Source organism: Equus przewalskii, chromosome 22, assembly GCF_037783145.1.
Source record: "Equus przewalskii isolate Varuska chromosome 22, EquPr2, whole genome shotgun sequence".
Lineage (NCBI taxonomy): Eukaryota > Metazoa > Chordata > Mammalia > Perissodactyla > Equidae > Equus > Equus przewalskii.
In genome coordinates this window covers 3,424,920-3,444,723 of record NC_091852.1, presented here as the reverse complement: position 1 = coordinate 3,444,723, position 19,804 = coordinate 3,424,920, and the positions used below count along the sequence as shown (strand labels likewise).

The following is a 19,804-nucleotide window of genomic DNA, read 5'->3' as shown; positions in this document are numbered from 1 at the left end:
AGCAGCAGCAGCCTCGCCCGGGAGTTTGTCAAAACGCAGACTCGTGGGTCCCCACCCAAGACCTAGAGGAATCTGCATTTTAACAAGATCTCCAAGTGATTCGTGCGCACATGGCAATTTGAGGAGCACTGGTCTAAAGGCAGCAAGTGATGGAGATGTTGTTTTACAAGACAAAGGGCCCTTGGGAGCCCCTGAGAAGGCCACTTCCCTTGGAGAGAAGTCAGCCCTTCTCTATGGTGGGGGATTGCCACTTTGACTCCCCAGACTCTCCCACATGTCCCCTCCTGCCTCATCCTTTGGGATGCTCCCAAGACGAAAAGGCCTCAGGTCACAGGGCAGCTCGTCTCTGTACCTGTGCTGTGGGCCTCCTACCCACCCCTTCAGCATGTTGCTGAGCCAGCCGCTGCTGTGTGTCAGGGCCCCTGCTGTGTGTCAGGAATTCAGAAAGGATTCCTGCCCTTGAGGGACTCCCACTCTCATAGGCTGATGCTGGAGGGAGAGAGACGAGTAGAAAAAGTCGTGGGACCCCCAGGCCTAAGATGCCACCAGCAACAGACTGATCATGATGTCCAACAGGAGAAAAGCCAGACGTCCGGGGAGCAGGGAACCTCTGCCTCCGGGGGGAAGGCTCCGCTGTGTGGTACCCTGCCACATGCTGGGAAGCAACTTCCAAGACTGTCTGAGCAGCAAAGAGAGCTTAACTCGCCACACATGGTAAGCGCCACCTTGATGTATTATTCTGCTCAGCAAGAGTTTGTCCATTTTTTTCTCATTTATTTTGTCAGAAAGTAAAACTTGGGTATAACAAAACGTCAGTGTCAAGAAAGTTACTCAAAGGCCTGAGGATCTCCATGTTCTAGCCTGTTGTTCAGTCCCGGCACTTCCTGCAAAGAGCCTGGTGGGAGAAAATGTTGATATGCTCCTGTTACACCACATGGTGCCCGAACAGGGTTGAACAGGGAGCAGCAGACCTAAAATTTCTATCCTTCCATCTCAGACTCTGAGACTAACGTCATTGCTAATCAGGGAACATTGAAGGAGCCCAGACCAGCAGGTAAGTTGCCATCAGTGAGCCTTGTCGCTGGCCCTGCTCTGACCTGGTACCCTGCTTACTGCTACTCCCTGGCGATGGCCCCAGCCCTGCAGCCCTCTCGACGCTGTCTCAGCACCGGGGCAGGACCAGAGACGTCTGTGCTAGCCTCCACTGCATTTCCCCAGCCGCAGCTCCAGCATGAGAAATGCTCTGGTTCCCCATTCCTGCCCCGACTCACCTTTTGCTGGTGAAACAGGAACCTGGAGGAAGACCTGGGAGCAGAACAAGGAAGGAAGCGTCACCCCCTCTCAGGAAGTGTGATTTTCTTCAGACCACGATGACTGTGTCATCCGTCAGCTCGTCTAATGGGTATGGGGTGGTGGAGGGAGCTGTGAGGGAGGCACATTCAGCTGGGTCCAGACCAAATCTGGAAGCATCAAGAACGGAGAGAAGGGTTCAGGCAACTGTGCAGCTTGGTTTTGGGAACTGGGATCAGGTAACCATGTAGCTTGCTGGAAACCTTGAACACAATTTTGTAAAGTTCAGTTGGAGTTCTGGTATAGGAGTTTAAAAATGTTTCCTATTTTTAAAAAATCACATAAGCAAAATACATTCAATGTTTAAAAATAATAAAATACAATTTTAAATGGTCAAACATTACTTGTAAAACCACCACTCTTAACACTTGGGTATATGATGTCCTTCCACATTTTATGTAGAGAGAGATACAAATATAGAGAGAAACTTAGAAATTTAGATATGGCCTAAAATGGACCCAGTGCCCACACTCATTCGTGTGTGCTTTTTAGTTAGTCCTAAACCAAGAACATCTTCTACAATATCATTTTAAATGACCTCATGGTTTCGTATTGGTGCACAGATTACAGTTAGTGCAGCTGACTTGCTATCATTGGACAATTAGGCTATTTCCTCTATCTACCTACCTACCATCTATGTTTTCCTATCTTAAACAGTATTAAACTATATTCTTACACTTAAATCTTTGTACATATTCTTAATTATTTCCTCAGAATAAACATCTGAATATACAATTGCTTGGTTAAAGGGAATTTGTATTTTAGGAATTTTGAGTCATATTGCCAAATTGTCCTCCAGAAAGCTGGTACCAGTTTGTGCTACTTTGTGAGGAACACCGTTCTCGCTCCAGCCAGTGGTTTTGGGGGAAAAAAGTTAGTGGTTTGAGGCCAACAACCAGGAGTGAACTTTTACCACCCACAACCCTCCTGGGCCTCTCGTCCAACGACAGGTAAGATAAAGTCTGAGCCTTCGAGAGCCCAGAATTCAGATGACGGCACCTGGAAGCCTTGTTCTTCTTGCTGGTCGTCCTGACTACTTGGGAGGGTGAATTAAACAACGGATCCTGAGGCTCTGGAGGGGACCTGGTGAGGGTCTTCCGTTATCTGTGACGTCTGAGCGCCAGCTCTGGGCACCTTGGGGTCAGGAGAAATGACCAGAAGTTCCACAACCGCCCAACTGTGGGAGCGGCCAGGGCGAGGGGTACTGAGCGGAGCGACTACAGCCAATCTGCCCGGAGAGCTTGGTGCGCGCTGCTGAGAGCCACCACTGCGGAGGAAGGAAAAGTAGGCGGAGTTTGGGAACGGAATCGGTGAAGCGCGGAGGACCATCCGGATAACCAGCCGCGTAACCAACCAGGGCACGTGGCTGCAGAGGGAAGAAACAAAGGAGAGCTTAACTTAAAAAAAAAGGTAAACTCTCAGGGAGAAGCATCCACAGAGCCCCCCTAAAAGAAAGTTTAACTAAAATATGTTTTGCAAATTAAAACGTTTAATAAAATAATTGATAAGGAGAATAATCATGATGACTGAATCAAATATCTCATAAAGCAAAAATGCAAAAGAAAGGAGGGAAAGAAGGAAGGAAGGAAAGAAGAAAAAAAGAAAGAAAAACAAGAAGTGAAATTAAAAGAGACTTGGAAAATTAAGATGACCTTGTATGCAATATTGAGGAATTCCAATAGCAAAAAGGAAATAGATGGATAAGTGATAAATACATAATAAAAGAAAACATTTTGAACTAAAGAAAACTTTTGAAATAGAAAGGATTCGGCAAATGTCATGCAGGGTTAATAATAGGATTACTGATAATGCTACTAATCATACAGACCAGACCAGAGCTGTCCAATAGAACTTGCTGCAATAATGGAAATGTGCATGATTCTGTGCTGTTCAGCACAATAGCCACTAGCCACATGGGGCTACTAAGCATGTAGTATGAGCAAGGAACAGACTTTTAAATTTTACTTAATTAATTAACATTTACATTTAAATAGTCATATGTGGGGCCCGCCCTGGTGGCCTAGTGGTTGGGTTCAGCATGCTCTGCTTTGGCGGCCTGGGTTCAATGTCTGGGCCTGGACCTACACCACTCATCTGTCAGTGGCCATGCTATGGCAATGACCCACATACAAAAAGAAGAAGATTGGCAGCAGATGTTAGCTCAGGGAGAATCTTCCTCAGCAAAGAGAAAAAAAAAGGCATGAATATCTATTTGGAAATAATTAAATAATTTGGAAATAATTAAAAAATTAAAAAAATAGTCCTATGTGGCTAGTCACTGTCACGTAGGACAGCTTAGATCTAGGCATTTCGCGGTGGAGTTTCTGAAATACAAGCATCAGTGTAACAACTTGTAAACTTCTAGACACACACACATGCTCACCTTGAAAGTACAGAGAGCCGGATTAGTCGTGGACTTCTCTGCAATACTAGAAGGTAAAAGAAAATAGAAGCATATTTACAAACTATTAAGAGAAAAATATGTGATTAAAAATCTTCTGTTCTGCCAGGATAACATTCTTACGTGAGGACAAAAAAAAAAAAAAGGACATTTTTAGATATGTAACTGTTGAGAAAGTGCAGCACCTCTCTCTGAAGAAAGACTCAAGAAAGTACTCTGAAATATGAAGGAAATGGAGCAGAGATCCACGTGCAGGAAAGACAACAGGTGCAAGGAAATTTGATGTGTAGTGAATCTTCTAGAACGAATGATGATGTGACTGGAAGCTGTGATTGAAATATTAAATGAAGTTTCTTCAAACCCACGAAAATAGGAAAATCAATAATAGTAATCTGGGACAACAGCAGCAAAGCAATGTTATCTCTGTGCATGGAAAAGATACCATCTTCTTTTATAATTCATGGAATAGGGATAAAGATTGATTTGGTCTTTGGTTAGAATAAAGCCCTAACAAATTTCCAAATATGGGAGCTTTTATAGATCACATTCTTTGCCCGTAATCCTTCACCCCAAAGCTCAAAGCTAGTAAAGCTCTAACAAAAAGATGTCGCTCAAAAGCTTAAACAGTTGAAATCTTAGAAATGTGTATGTAAATACCTCCCCATATGAAAGAGTAAAAAGAGATTGAAATCGCAAGTTATATAGAAAAATTAAGACGAAACAGGGGATACAACAAAAACTATGCTGGGAGGAAAATTTGTAACACATAGTCTTTATCATATTTAAAAATAATTAAAGAAGAATACAATAAACGAAAGGACTTCGGAGAAGAGGACTAACAAAAATAAAAGTTGAAGTAATGAAATAAAAAAGAAAAAACAGACAAAATAAAAAATCAGTTTTTTAAAAGATAAAATAGATAAAATCATAGAACGGTGTGGGAAACAGAAAACAAAAACACAACGTTAAGAATGAAAAGTGAAGTATCATGATGGATACTAAAAAGAAAAAATAACTACAAGTAGATACTTTAAGCAACTCCACAGCAATATATTTGAAAAATACTGGAAATTGATGATTTTCTAAAAAAATATTAAGCAACAAAATGGACCCAATATGTAGAAGAATAAACATACTAAAAATCTACCTACCTCTGTTAATTTTCGCAGCTAACATCCATTTTATAATCAAAGAATAGACAATCCTTACGTTATTAAATTTTTCTGGTTTACAGAAAATTACGTAAATTTCCCCAACTCATTTCAAATCTATTATAACCTTTAATATCAAAATTTGAGGGAAAAAAGCACTGAAACAAAAGAACAATATACATATAGAACAATAAACATATGAATAATATGGCAAATTTTATATAAGACATTAGAAAACATAATCCAGCAATATACTGAAAGAATGAATATTACAGTGTAAGCCCGTAGGACTTACAGTTGAAAGAATAGTTCCCCATCAGGAAATCTAGAAACATCATCCTTAACTCAATTAAGGAGAAAAACCAAATAATGATATCAAGAGATTCTAAAGAAGTGCTTGATAAAATTTGACAGATATTCTTCATAAAAGCTCTAACTGAGCTCAGATCGAGTAAATGTCTGAAGACCGTGAGCAAATACACGACGTGGTAAAATTCTACGGCCATTTCCAATAATTCAAGGATAAGAGGGGCTGCCCGCTATCACCACTCTTATTCAACGTTGTTGGAAGCTTCTAGAAAATTAAATCAGCAGAATGTATGTTGGAATTAAAAATCCTCAAAACACTTTTTGTTTTCAGAAAATATTAATGTATTCCTAGAAAGCTTGAAAGATTCATTAGAAACCATTTAGAATTTATGACATTTTGATAATGTGTATGTAATTACTACGTATCATATTTATATGATTGTGTATATAAATATACAAAATCAACAGTTCTTTTTTCTGATAATGCAACAATTAGCTAGAAAAGGGAATGGGAAAAGTTCCATTTATGATAGGCTCAGAAACTATAAAATAACCAAGAATACATTGAATAAGAACAAAAAATATTATCAATTTTATTGAAGGACTTAAAACAAGGTAGAAGCAAATAGAGAAACATACCACGTTCTTGGAGGAAAGACGACTTATCTCACGTCTCAACCCTCATGGAATCACTAGTTACGTGGAAGGTACTTCCCACCAGGACCCCTCTTTTATTATGGGACATTAAGAATCGTACTTCTTGGGGCAGGCCTGGTGGCACAGCAGTTAAGTTCACACGTTCAGCTTCGGTGGCCTGGGGTTCGCCGGTTTGGATCCCGGGTGCGAACACGGCACCACTTGGCATGCCATGCTATGGCAGACGTCCCACATAAAACTAGAGGAAGATGGGCACGGATGTTAGCCCAGGGCCAATCTTCCTCAGCAAAAAGAGGAGGATTGGCAGCAGATGTTAGCTCAGGGCTAACCTTCCCCCCTCCACCCCCAAAAAATCATACTTCTAGATTTGAAATATATATGAAAGTATAAATGTGTAAGAATTTCTAATAAAAATTTGAAAAAGGAAAATACCGAGGAGTGGCAGAGAGGATTTGCCAGGCCAGATGTGAAAATATGTTATAAAACTTCTGGAACCAAAATAGTGTGGCATTGCAAGGAAGCGCGGCAGCACTAGTGAGCCCGCAGGCTTCTGGGAGGAGGCGGCTCTGGAGGGAAACTTCACTGACGGAAGAAAGACACACGGAGAATTTTTCAAATCGGTGTCTGTGGATATTTGTTGGGATCTGACAATTCTCTCACAAACCTAAAATGTGTTTTATTTTCAAAATAATGGCACAAGTAAGCATAATCTTATTCTAGGTCATCTGACGGCCACCGATAACTGAGAACTGTCACAAAATCTCCATGCCATATTTGCATTTACAGTCCACAATTGTGTTAGTGCGAAGCAGTGGTGATTTACTCACAGTCCTGTGCGGATAGGGAGAGGCATATTTAAAACACTGGTGATGTGTTTGTGTTGAGTGCCAATTGCCAGCGCGGCTCAGTGACAGCAAAAGGTGACATCAGTTCGAACGACAAGCATGACACGTGCTGTTCTCGGCGGCACACCCAGCTCAGGATGACCTGCCCGTGGCCCTGAGTGCCCTGTTCACTTCTGACCAGCAACTTCGTTGTGGCAACGCGTTGGGTTAATCTGAAGTTTCCTGGCTGTGTAGTTTTATTTGTATTTAATGTGTAAAGCAGATTTAGTTTGACAGTTGCAGAGCTGTGAGAATAAGGAGTCTATACCTAGCATATGCTTGTATATGGTAATAAAAAAAATCACTTATGTAAAAAAAATAGTATAGCATTGGCACAAGAATAGAAAAACAGATCAGTGGAAAAATTAGAGGCACTGTAGAGAGTCTAGAAATAAAGATATATGTGAATTAAATATGAGGTTAAACAGCATTTTATTTCAGTGGGGAAAAGATGATTTATAAATAACCGATATGGACATAATTAATGATCCATATAAATGAAAACAAAGACAGACCCTTGCCTCCCCTACTTACGACGCTGCATTTTCACCAGTTTCTCAACCCAGGCACTGCTGACACCAGGGCTGGATGGCTGTCAGCGTGGGGGCTGACCTGGCCATTGTAGGATGTTTGACAGCATCTTTGCCCTCTACCCACTAGATGCCAGTAGCATCCTCTTGCCCCAGGCTGTGACAAACAAAAATGTGCCCAGACGTTATCAGGGGGTAGGAGAGGGAAATTGCCCAGGTGAGAACTATTGGTTTAGGTGTACTGAAGACCTAAATGGAAAAAAAGTCTTCATCATCATCATCAGGAATATCCCAGGACATATTCATAGGAGAATGTCCATGACTACATTTTTAGTGGTAAAATACAGTTAAAAACCTTGTGTGTATCCATATGGGACTGATTGATTAGACTACTGTGCTTCCACGCAGTGGAGTATTATGTAGCTACCAAAAAGGTTGTAGCTCACTTAGAGGAGGTCCATGATTTATCCTTAAGCAGCAAAAGAGGTTTGCTTTGTTTTTAAAGCAAAGGGAGAGCAAAAGCCTTTGTGTGTGGGGGGAAGCGTGTATAAATAGATATTTTACATGTTTGTATAAGTGTTGAGGACATGGTGGGGGGACACAAACCATCATGCTACCCCTGGCCACCTTGAAGGAGCAGAGGTGGAACCGAGCAGCTGGATTTGGATGCGCCAGAGGAGATTCTTGGCTTTAACTTTTATTACTAGTCTACTGTAACAAGCACGTAAGAATTTTGCAATCTGAAAGGAAAAGCCAGTAGAGTTTACGTAGGTCAAAGGCCTAACAATCCAGGCGTGGGGACATTTTCTGGCTGAATGTGCTAAGTGCTGTAACTTAGTGACGGATATATTTTTGGGGGTAGTGTGTGGTGGCGTGGTGTAGTGGGTTTTTGGTTGAGCAGGAGGTATAGTGAGTGGAAGGGTTGCCGCCAAAAAGATCTATGTGTGTCCAAATTCCTGGAACCCATGAATGTGACCTTATTTGGAAAAAGGATCTTTGCAAATGTAATAAGTTAAGGATGTTGAGATGACAGCATCCAGGATTACCCGGGTAGGGCCTAAATCCAGTGACAAGCATCTTTATAAGAGAAAGAGAGAGATTTGAGACACACAGAGGAGAAGGTGACGTGGAGGAAGGCAGAGACTGGAGTGATAGAGCCACAAGCCAAGGAGTGCCTGCAGCCATCAGAAGCTGGAAGAGTCAAAGCACAGATTCTCCCCTGGGGCCTCTGGAGGGAGCGACCCAGCCAACGCCTTGACTGCAGACCTCCGCCCTCCAGAACTGGGAGGGAAGACGTCTCTACTGCTAAAGCCGTCCAGTCTGCAGGAATTCTTGACAGCAGCCACAAGGAACGAGCGTGAGGAGGCTTTTCTTTTGGGGGGATGGTTGAGGGAGCCTTCATTAGAAGTGTGGCTCTTGTCTTGCATCTTAAATGACTTGGGAAAGGGAGGGAAGCTACTCTAGGTAAGGGAACAGAATGAGCAAAGGCCCAGAGGCCTATCGGGGCAGAGGGCTAATGTGGCTGGGGTATATTTAATGGTTAGGGCAGGTGGAAGGTGAAGCATCATATATTCTTCTGAATTTCTTAGCTGGAGGAACTAATTCACAGACAATTTAAGTATATTTTCTAAAAGGATTGAGCAAGGGGCCAGCCTGGTGGCGCAGTGGTTAAGTTCGCACGTTCCACTTCGGCAGCCTGGGATTTGCCAGTTTGGATCCCGGGTGGAGACATAGCACCGCTTGACAAGCCATACTGTGGTAGGCACCCCACATATCAAGTAGAGGAAGATGGGCACAGATGCTAGCTCAGGGCCAGTCTTCCTCAGCAAAAAAAGAGGAGGATTGGCAGCAGTTAGCTCAGGGCTAGTCTTCCTCAAAAAAAAAAAAAAAAATGGATTGAGCAAATTCCTGCCAGAGACAGAACTCTGGTAAAATGTGCCTTCAGCATCCAAGTCACCAGGGGGAGATTGCAGCCCTCTAAAGCCCCGAGAGAGAGAGAGAGCGTGAGAAGTGACTGCTTATGTTCAGAAGGCAGCAGCTTGTTGGATCTTGAGGGCTCTGTTCTCAGCCAGTTCGCTCACATTCCGAGCAGACGGCTCGCTTTGGCGTCCATGTAATCCCTGCCAGAATGGGAAGCCCCCAAGCTAGGCAGGAAACAAAATCTCTTCATCATTTGACATGATAAAGCGTGTGGCTGTTGAGTAAGAAGAACTGGCACAACCATGGGCGTGTTCAGTCTTATCCCATCCACTCCATCCCCAGTGGGAAACGAGTCTCTACCAGCCAGCACATCAGAGAGGGTCTTCTGGTGGCCTGGGAGGGGACAGAAGCCACGCCTTTCCTTTGTGCACCATACGTGGCCTTGCCTTCCACCAGCATGGATTCTGCCACCTGTTGTGCAGAGTTCTTGTTGCAGACGAGTGTGCCTTCTCCTTGATACCCTTAGAAATACCCCAGCGGGGACTTCCGGTGGTGCGGACTGAGACCAAAGAGGAATGAGCTTACGTGCCAGAAACGCTTGCAGATGTATGGTTGAAACATTTGTTTCACAGGGCTGACACTATAAATAGAATGTGGATCAGAAAGAAGGCAACAGTTTGCATGGGTGGCCTTGTCTTCCTGGCAGAGATATTTCCCAGAAGCACACACCACTGGAGCTAGCTCTGGATCCAATGAAACCGCCAAGTCATCCTTGCGACATGGCTCCCAGCTGCCCGTGTGCCAAGCCCTCTCCCTCACTGTTGGAAACCCATCTGCATCATCTTCAGAAACTTCCATGGGAGGCCGGGGGCTCTCATCCATTGCGGATATGCATGTGAAATCCTGTCTCCTGTGTGGATGGTGGAGGGGGTGTGTGTGAGTGCGTGTGCAGAAAGTCCCAAGCAGTGGGAGTTCTCTCCCATCAGTGATGAAAGCACAGGGCCTTGGCTGCAGCCCAAGTGAGTGCTACGGGACTTCTCGCTTGTCCCCCGCACAGGGGAGGCAAGATTCTTGCCTGATCTTGGGAAAGACTGAAAACTTGGAGTGGGGGCAGTATGGACATGAAGTAGACTGCAGTTGGGGTTGTCTGCTGGGTGACCAGGGGCACAGTGGGCGCAGCGGTGTGCGGGAGCAGTAGGAATGGCTGGGGAAGGAGGAAGGTGCGGTGGTCTGTCATATCCTGTCTTCTGCTTGTAGCCACCATGGGCCAAGGGGAGGGAGAGGCGAGCACGGGAGCAAAGGGGAGAAGGTAGGAAGCCAAAGTACTTATTCCGCCCCAGCAGCCAATAAGCTGGCAAGAGAAGACCAAGTAAGTGGGAAGACAGAACGTCTCCGTGACGGAGCGCCAGCTGAGCAGAGTGTGAGAGCCTTTGTCTGCACGCGGGTGGTAATAGAGCTGTCACGTGGTTGGGAAGAAACCAGGGGCCTCCGGGGCTGTGCTCCCCACACATTTGTTTCTCATCCCAAGTTAGAAATAAATGAAGGCGCTGCGTGGAGCTTTCCTACATCCATGAGGCCAGTCAAGCCTCCCTAATCTTACGTCCATTTTACAAAAGGGGAAATTAAGGCTCAGAAAGGTGAAGTCACTTGTTCAGGATCTTAGAGTGGGGTCACAAACCCAGGGCTTTGGTGACAAAGCTGGGCAATAGCAGAAGGTCCCAGTCCTGCTCCTCTTGGGAGGAATGCATATATTCTTAATGGCAGAAGGGGTTCCCCTCCTCCTGTGGCACAAACACCGAGTGCTTATTTTGCCCAGAACTAATACTCACTGAAACACACCATCTCATTTGCTCCTCGAGATCCTATGAGTTAGGTTTAGTTACTCCACTGTTTGGAGCAACCTGAGAGAGCTTCTCCAAGGGCACCCAGCAAGGTCATGCCAGAGCCTGGAGGCCATGCTCTGGTCCCCCCGCCACAGTCCTGCCTCGCTCATGGGACAAAGGCCCTGCTGACTCCCTGTGCCGCGTCCCATTTGCAGCTGGCTCTGCCCAGGAGAGGCACCGCGTTGAGCCCACGCAACAGCGCCCATCACTCATTACTCATGGCCTCCTGGGCCTCCCAGTGATTAAGCCCTTAGAACTTCCCCTTGGCCCTGGTGACATCATTGCATAATTAAGGTGACTGTGATGCCCAACTGCATGCACCAAACAAAGGTCCCTTGTTTGGATTCATCCTCCAAACTCTCCCTGTGCGAGACTGAGCCCCTGCTGGCAATTAGGGAAGCTGGTTTAACCCGGCTGAACGAGAGCAGGGCTCAGGGCAAAGTGGTGGACAGGGAGACTCGTGTCAGCTCTTAATGTGACTTGGTGATGAGGCACCAATAAAAGATAATAAGGGGTGGGCTTACCCTGAAAGAGGAGGGCTCCACACTCATCTGCAGCCTTCCCTTTATGTAATTTTCTTGCCAAGTAGCTAAATATATTTTTTTGTCTCCTTTTATTGCTCAGCTGACGCTTCTATGGAGCTATACAAAGAGGTCACCTGCCCCGAGGTGAGTCGTGTCTACCAGCGCATTGTGCTAATGCGCATCAATTCTGCAGCACAAGCTACAAAGGTTCCAACCAGCTTTGCCACTTACTAGCTGTGTGACCTCAGACAAGCTCCTTAAACTCCCACTGCCTCAGCTGCTGCATCCACAGCATGGCGGTAACGACGCTGGTACCTCCGTCGGAAGCTGCTGTGCGGATATAAAGCGAACTGACACACGTTAAGGTGGAGGACAGCGCCCAGTGCATCAGCACTGTGGGTTTGTTCCGATGACCTTGAAAACTTTCTTAACTGTCTTTGCACAACTTTATGGTGTCTTGCATAAAGCAGGGGTTCCATCACTGTCCCTTGTCTCTCAGCAATGTTCAATGTTCTCAGCCCAAAAAAGAAATGGCAATTATGTGACGGGATGGAAGTGTTACCTAATGCCCTGGTAGCCATCATTTTGTAATACATAAGTGTATCAAATCAACACGTGGTGCACCTGAAACTCACACAAATGGTATTTGTCAATTTTATCTCAGTAAAGCTCGAAAAAAATTGTTTTTCATGTCCCTTCATTACATTTTCTCCCTGTGCCTCTTCTTTCTCTTTGTCCCTCTCTCTCCACAAACAAGGACTCCATTTCTACCTTCATACAAGCTAAAGTGAAGTGTGGTGAAGACCCACCGGTATGAGCGTATGACGAGTTGAGAAGGAGGTCACGGCAGTGGCCACAGCGTCTCTGCGTGCACGCCTGCCCGAGGGGGAGAGCTTCCCTTTCACGTGCTCAGAATTTACATTTCTCTCTCCTATTACATCTTTTGAGTTCTTTTGAATTTCAGGTACTCACTTATGAATTTTTCAGTTTATTGTCAGTTTTGAAATCTTGTAAAAGCCATTTTGTAATTCACCAAAATTCTAGCAATTTTAGAATTCTTGGACTAACTTCTCTAATAGCACATTAATGTTTATTTCTTACAAATTTGAACTATTTGTATAATTTATAGGACTTCATATTGGATGATATAGTTTTAATAGCTTTTGGAGATACCTACAAAATTACATTTGTCTGACTTTTAATTCTCTCAGAGGAGCAATTTCAGAAATTATTAAGGAACATAATGCGATTTGTGCTATTGGAACATACTCTTCAGAAAAGTATATTTTAAAATTTCCATATAAGGTTGATACCCCATTCACCATAAATATAAGTCTCTGAGGAAGGATCTGATATTGCACGACAATTAAAAATGTTAAAATTTGGCTACTGTTAGAAAAATAAATTTAAGAAAAGGCTTTAGTGAAAGAATTGGGGAAAAAAACCAAATTGGGAAAAATAAAGATGATATTTGAAAAGAAAGGAAAAAACTACAAAGAGGAATGAGGATCTCACGGGTAAGAGGCTGACACACTCTGGAAAACGCCGGAAGAAGTGGACGTTTATATTTGTGTCATGTTCAAGAGCATATTCATGAATATATTTGCAAGATTACGGGTGACTGGAAACTTCAGCAAATTGGCGTTGGTGACATGATCATGTGGTGAATTACTGCACGTCATCTTCTAAAGTCTGTTATGAAAGAAGTCTCCACTTGCCCGTCTCAAGTAACACTTGTGAGGAGTTTAAGCAGAAACAGAGTAAATGACTAATTGTTGGAGAGACGTAGAGAGGCCTCTATGAGTTGAGAGGAGAGCAGGCTAAAGGATTTCTTCTAGTAAATGTCTGTAGTGAAGAATCAGATATGTGTGGGAGAGTGCACAAGTCATGAGTGACAGCAGAGTGAAACTTGCATGCAGCCCAGGACAGGAAACATCTACAGCCTTCCAAAAGGGCTTCTTGCTTCCCGCTGCAGGGGCTGTGCTCCCTCCCCCGGAGCAACCACCATCCTGTCTTCCCTCACCACAGATCAGCTCTGTCTTTGTGTGTCTACTTTGAAGATTATGTAAACAGAATCATACGTGTGAACTCTGTAGTGTGGGCTCCCTTTGCTCAGCATAACGATGTGAGATCTGTTCATGCCGTGTGGTTATAGTTCTTTTGTTCTCGTCGTCTAATATTCCTCATAGGCACATCCTGCAGTTGATCCATTCTATTGTTGATGAGCGTTTGGGTTGCTTTCAATTTGAGACGATTACAAAGAGGGTTGCTCTGTACTTTCCAGCACATGCGTTTGGTGAGGATATGTACACATTTGTTTAAATGATTTTGAAAATTTCTGCAAAGTTTTAATTGACTGACTTTTAGATTCACTTCATACTAGTTTGTCCTGGGAGTGGACTTGCTGAATTATAATGTGTGCATGACTTCAGCTTTCGTAGATGGCACCAGTTTTCTGGAGTTGTTGTATCCACTTACATTCTCCCAGCAGCGTGTGAGTTCTAGCTCCTCTCTATCCTTGTCAACAGTTGGTCTTACCATGTATCGAGCACAGTTCCATAAGCTTATTGACTATCCAACATTCTCTTTCATGATGTGCCTATTTAATTCTTCAGCACATTTTAAAAATTGGAGAGTCTGTCTGTCCCTATTGACTCATATGAGTTATTTATATATTCTGGATACAAGTTATTTTGGTGATATATGTATGGCAAGCACGTTCTCCCACTCTGTGGCTTGCCTTTTACTTCTCTTAACAGTATCTTTTGATGAACATATGTTCTTAATTTAAGGTAGACCAATTCATTTCCTTAATGGTCAGTACTTTTTGTGTCCCTAGGCTATTTTGTGTCCCCATGATTTTTCATGTCCCTCTCAATGCCAAAATTCTGTGACTCAGTGACGCTCCCTTAGCTTTTCCACATGTTCCTTCAGCTCAGGCTCTGCTAGTTATGCCATTCCTGTTTACGGGAGCAGAGAGACACTCTCAGGTTGCACAATTATAAGGAGGTGGTGTGCCAGGATAGGTGGGTATGAAGGAAGACAGCCAACAGACCCAGCCGTCATGCAGCCCGGAGTCAAGGAATTTGGCACATTGTTCAGGAACTGGAATGTTATTCTAGGTCCAATAGTGACCTTGTAACTAGATGATTGTGAAACCTACCTGCAGCCAGTGTCCATATCCCTATCCAACACGCCTCGTCATTGTGGCTCACCCATTCTCTCTGTTTCTCTTGCTCATGCCATACTATCTTCTCAGTACCTTCTTTCTTTCTCTGTCTCATGACTTCTTCTTATTGCCTTCACTCTGTGGCTCTCTGTTTTAAAATATAGTGTATTAATAGAAAATTGGATGTATAGTAAGGCCAACAGATCCAGAGATGACTGCCATTGTAAAGTTTGTTACTCACAGATCCCAAGGCCATGCCACAGGGGGCCACAAGGGGAAGCACCGGGCTGGTCAGGAGGTGGAGGAGTGAGGGAAAGCGTGGGCATGAGCCTTTACTGTGGTTTCTACAAGGAAGAATGTGTGAGGCGAGGTGAACTAGGATTGCCTTGTCTGAATGATTTCAGGGGGCTCTGGGGCACAGGGGAGTCCCTGGTCGTCAGGGACCGCGTCCTGGGGTGATAAGACAGGTGGATAGTGGCCCAGGGTATGAGAGCTCTGTGGAGGAGGAACTTGGCGTGTGGGTTTGTATTGAAAAGCGTGCTTACAGGCAAATGGTTTTCTCTCTCACACAACTGGCTATCTCAGGGAGGGGCAGTCCCTCCAAAATCAGCAAGGCCCCAGACATCAAAGGATCAGAACACAGAGAATACAAGATGCAGTTACTGCAGTCTCTGGCCCCTCTCCCCTCCTGAGAACTGTCAGTCCCCTGCCATAACTTACATTCAAGGAACTCCCCACGGGAGGCAGAATTGTCTGGAGAAGCCTGTTTTTGCTTCTGAGCTGAGCCCCTTGACAGCCCCCCCGCTCCCCACCCCGTAGCTGATGGGTCAGGCCTGGGATGGGAGCCTCACCGGTGTCTGCCAGCTGGCGCCCGAGCAGTGCCCTCCTGTGGTCAGCTGTCCTCGGAGGGGATGTTCTTCCCCTGTGTCTACCTGTCACTGCTAAGCTTCCCACATTCCTTTTCGTGCCCCCCACCATGTCTGAGTTCTCTTTCCTGAATTTCCAGAGTGGTTTTTTCTCATCTTCTTTTATGGAACTTTTCACTATGCCATTTGATATGTGTTGTTTGTGTATCTACATTCATTCCCTTTAAAAACGTGCAGGCACCTGAGGATGGGGACTAGGTTCCTGTGTCTTATTCAGCCTGGCCTCACCCCTTCCCTCTCTGACCTCAAGTGTCTAGCACAAAGCTTGGTGCGTCAGTGTTCAATGAGCTCTTACTGAATAACAGAAATCTAATATTTCAGGTTAGGTCCCCACAGACGCAGACCCTAAGACAAGGATTCAGGGGCAAGTTGTCTACTTGGGCAATGATCCCCGGAAGCACTGGCAGGAGGTGGGGAAGGAGAGAGAAGAGAGGGGAGCTGCCAGGCCAGTGTGGGCCAGCGAGCTATTTACCTGTGAAGGACATTGGGCCCAATCCTTCTGGCACTTTATGTAGGACACAGCTTGGGGTTGTCCCATCTGGATTATTGGTCCGTATGCCACTGGACATGGGCTGCCCCAGGGCCAGTTAGCTCCCTGACACGTAGCAGAGCCTGCTCCTGTGGCCAGAACAGATCCTCCACGGGGTCCTATGGTAAGAAACCAAGCCACTGACCTGTGAGCCCCAGTGGGTTATGGGTGGGGCACCAAGGCATCTTCTATCCCTAAGTTGTAAAAGAAAGGTTAAATAGCCACGGGTCCTAAAATCTAGGTACCTACATTGGCCAAGAGACAGGAAAAAAGGGAGATTTAGAGACATTTCCTCATAGGGAGTGACCGGCTGACATTGGGGGTAGGTGGTCGATGTCCTCATGGGCTTCCCACCTTTTCTCATCCTCTGCCTGGCTCCCACAGCTGGGAACAGCTGGGCTGCATCCTGGGCTAAGCTGTCTGGAAAACCATGGTGTGGCCAAGGAATGCGTCGAGTGGGGCCGGCAGGGGCCTCCCAGCTGTCACGTTTCATGTGAGCCCTCCCCCTTCGCCAAGCAGCAATATGACTCTGAGGACACCACTGTCATCTTTTCCCCTTCACTCTGAGAGGCCACTTCTCCCCTTTGCAGAGCATGCTGATGACCATTTCCTCCTTGGAAACATCTGTGAGTCCCGGCCCCAGGTTAGGCCAGTCTTTTCTTATTTTGCTCCAAGTTCTCTGGCTGCACAGAGGTAGGGCCCTCAGGGAGCCCCCATCCACACGGGCACAGTGAAGTGGAGAATGCCACACTATGGATAGATTTACCAAGGCAAAAAGGAATCAAGATAATATAGACTCTCCTGGCCCCAAACCCAGTTTAGGAGACCCACATTGGAAAAGCAGACGAGGATGGGGTGGGAAGGGGATGAAAGTGGAAACTGACTCGGAACTCTGGAGTTTGGATTCAGTGCAAATGTCATCACTTCAGTCAATGCACAGGAGCGTCTCAGCAAACTTCCATGTTTCAGACATTCTGGAATTTGCCAATTTATATTTTATATTTTTGAACATTCTTCTGGAATAATCTGTCAATTAACATACACCAGATTCCTTTTTTTCCCATTCGCAAAACCCTACAAAAATGTTTCCTAAACCCATCAGTTCTCCCGAGTTTTCTAGTGATCCCCAGCAGGCCTCCCCATGTGTCAGCAGTTGCGGTGTTCTGTAACATTCCACGGCACCAAGAGTTTGAGTGCTCCCTGGGGACAAAGCTTTCTGTTATGCTCTGGCCAGAATCCTAGACTGGGAGGGCCAGGTACAACCCGTTGAGTTGACAAGGGTAGTTTTTAAAAAAAATAGAGCAAACTGATTCTGGATTCTGTTTTAAGTAAAGTAAGGTGGTTAAAATAAAGAAAGAAGAGAAGAGCCAACATAAAAGGTACCACAGATTGGAAGCTGGAATAACGTGGCAAGAACACTGGCCTGGGAGCTCATCCCAAAACCCAGATAAATAGCATGGTGACCTTGGACAAGTCCCTCAACATCGCTGACTTCAGTTTCCTCCCCATCTGTAAAACTGGACCACACTCCATCTCTAAAATACTTAAGAACACATAAATTTTCAAAATACGCAGACATGGATATCCTCATACACTTTGGATAAGGGAAGCAGTGCTTTATGTCATAAAGAGATACTTGTTAGTGGACTGAAAACCAAGTAATACAGATGAGGCTACCATACAGAGGACACAACACTGCCTAAAGATGTCATCTCTCAGATTTAAAAATTGTCTATTTTTACAGCATTTTATGAAGTGTATTAGCAAAACCTTGAAGCAGAAAATGCTGTTCCTTTGAATCAACATTTAAAGATTTTTCTCCCTATTCTTTCAGGTGTCAGAATAGTAACTTCATTTTATCATACACTTCTCGTGTGTCAGTACCACTAATCCACACACTGACCCATCAGAGTGGCATTCTTACACCCCTTCTCCTGATGAAGAAATTTGTCTGTGGAGAGGTTGAAGACCTCGCCCCAGGTCACTGAGCTGGTAAGGAGCAGTACTGGGATTGAAACCATGCCTGTTTCTGTGCATTCATCAGCAGAGCCTTTCTGGAGATGCTGAGGGAGATACTCAGAAAACAACGCTTTTCCTCTCAGATTCACTTGAATTCTCTCCAATGCACTTGACTCTGAAAAGGACTTTCGGAAAAACCAAGGTGTGATTGAGAAGATTTCTTTGTCTTCAGGAGAATTCTAGAGGGACAGGCTCTATGAATTATGGGTGAGCTTATCCCCAACAAGAAGGAAAGCTTTTGCTTGTTGGAGCGCTGGGACTCCTGTTAGAGATAGCATGGGTTCGTCTGAACAATTGATTGAATCTTTCCTAAAGGGGTCATTGTCTCAGGGGTCCTTCACTCTAAGGTTTAAGCTTCATCAAATCTCATTAGCTGGTACACTGATTTGCCTTCTATCTTTTGCATTTGGCTTTCCAAGTTTCCAAGCACAGGTTTTGCAATGTCATCAGATCAGTAAAATATTTCTAACTGAACTCGAGTTTTCATCTGAAGCTAGAAATGCATTAAGCAATTCCGAAATGACCATCGGACACCAGATTCTATTCTCAGTCCCTCCTGTGGCAAGGGAAGAACAGTGCCGTTTGCCAAGTCTCAGATCCATCCCACACTGCCATCCCGAGATGGTCCTGATTCAGTCATTTTTGGTTTTAATTTGTTTATTTGTGATGGTGAATTGCTGCTTCTAGGAGGGTCCCATTTAAAAAAAAAAATCTCAGAAGACATCAAAAAGTTCTGACAAAACAACATCTTGATGATTTAAGTGTAAATATGCCAGAGACATATGGTTTCTATTATTCCTGAAATAACACATGGGTTTAAAATTCAAGGGGAAAAGTGTTTGGTAAAACACATTGAGAACTTGGCTGAATGTCTTTTAAAGATGGGTTCTGAAGCCTGAAGGGGAAAGCACCCCGAGGGGACAATTCCAGGCGCTCCACCCCTCCCTAGTTTGTTTCTTTTCTTGATCACCCGTGGCACTTGTGTTGCCACTAGAGCACTGATTTATCTGCCACCACAAGAAATTTATCCGGCAAGTTATGTTTTGGTGAACAGTCTAAGTCCGGATCCTATCCCTGTTGTTCACTAGGATAATGTTGGTTTTAGGCAAGTTACTGCATCTGAAAAATAGGGAAGTAATATATTTCATAGGATTGTAATTCACAGAAATTTTGTGAGCGTGTGGGCTATTCCATGTCAACTGCCTGGCATATAGCAGATGCTTAATAAGAGGCAGCATTTAAAGTGATCATTGTTCACTTAAAAAGTGGTGACGGGAGGATGGAGAAGGGATCCAGGATCACAATTGTTTCTAGAGTACGAGGAATCCATGGGATCACATGAGACCTTCTACCCGCTTCCTCAACCAGAAACAACCCCTGGGGGATAGAGAGGCTGTACCAACTGCTACTAAATACAGAGAAACAAGAACAAGCTCCAAACTGGGGGTTCAGAATAAACTCAGTCTGCACAGACCAACTCACCAAGGCGCTCGCTCCTCAAGGCACACTTTTCAAGGGCTTTTGATTTAAGGATATTTCTTTTAACCTGGTA

At 44.7% G+C, this 19,804-nt stretch overlaps 1 long non-coding RNA gene across 1 annotated transcript; it reads right to left on the bottom strand.

The window, feature by feature from the left end:
• Nucleotides 1-753: 753 nt before the first annotated feature.
• LOC139078418 (uncharacterized) lies at nucleotides 754-2,640 on the bottom strand. The gene is made up of 3 exons (XR_011531351.1): nucleotides 2,350-2,640; nucleotides 1,272-1,460; nucleotides 754-895 (listed from the first exon to the last, which is right to left on the bottom strand). It is a non-coding gene; the product is annotated as an uncharacterized lncRNA (long non-coding RNA).
• Between the last annotated feature and the right edge of the window lie 17,164 nt (nucleotides 2,641-19,804).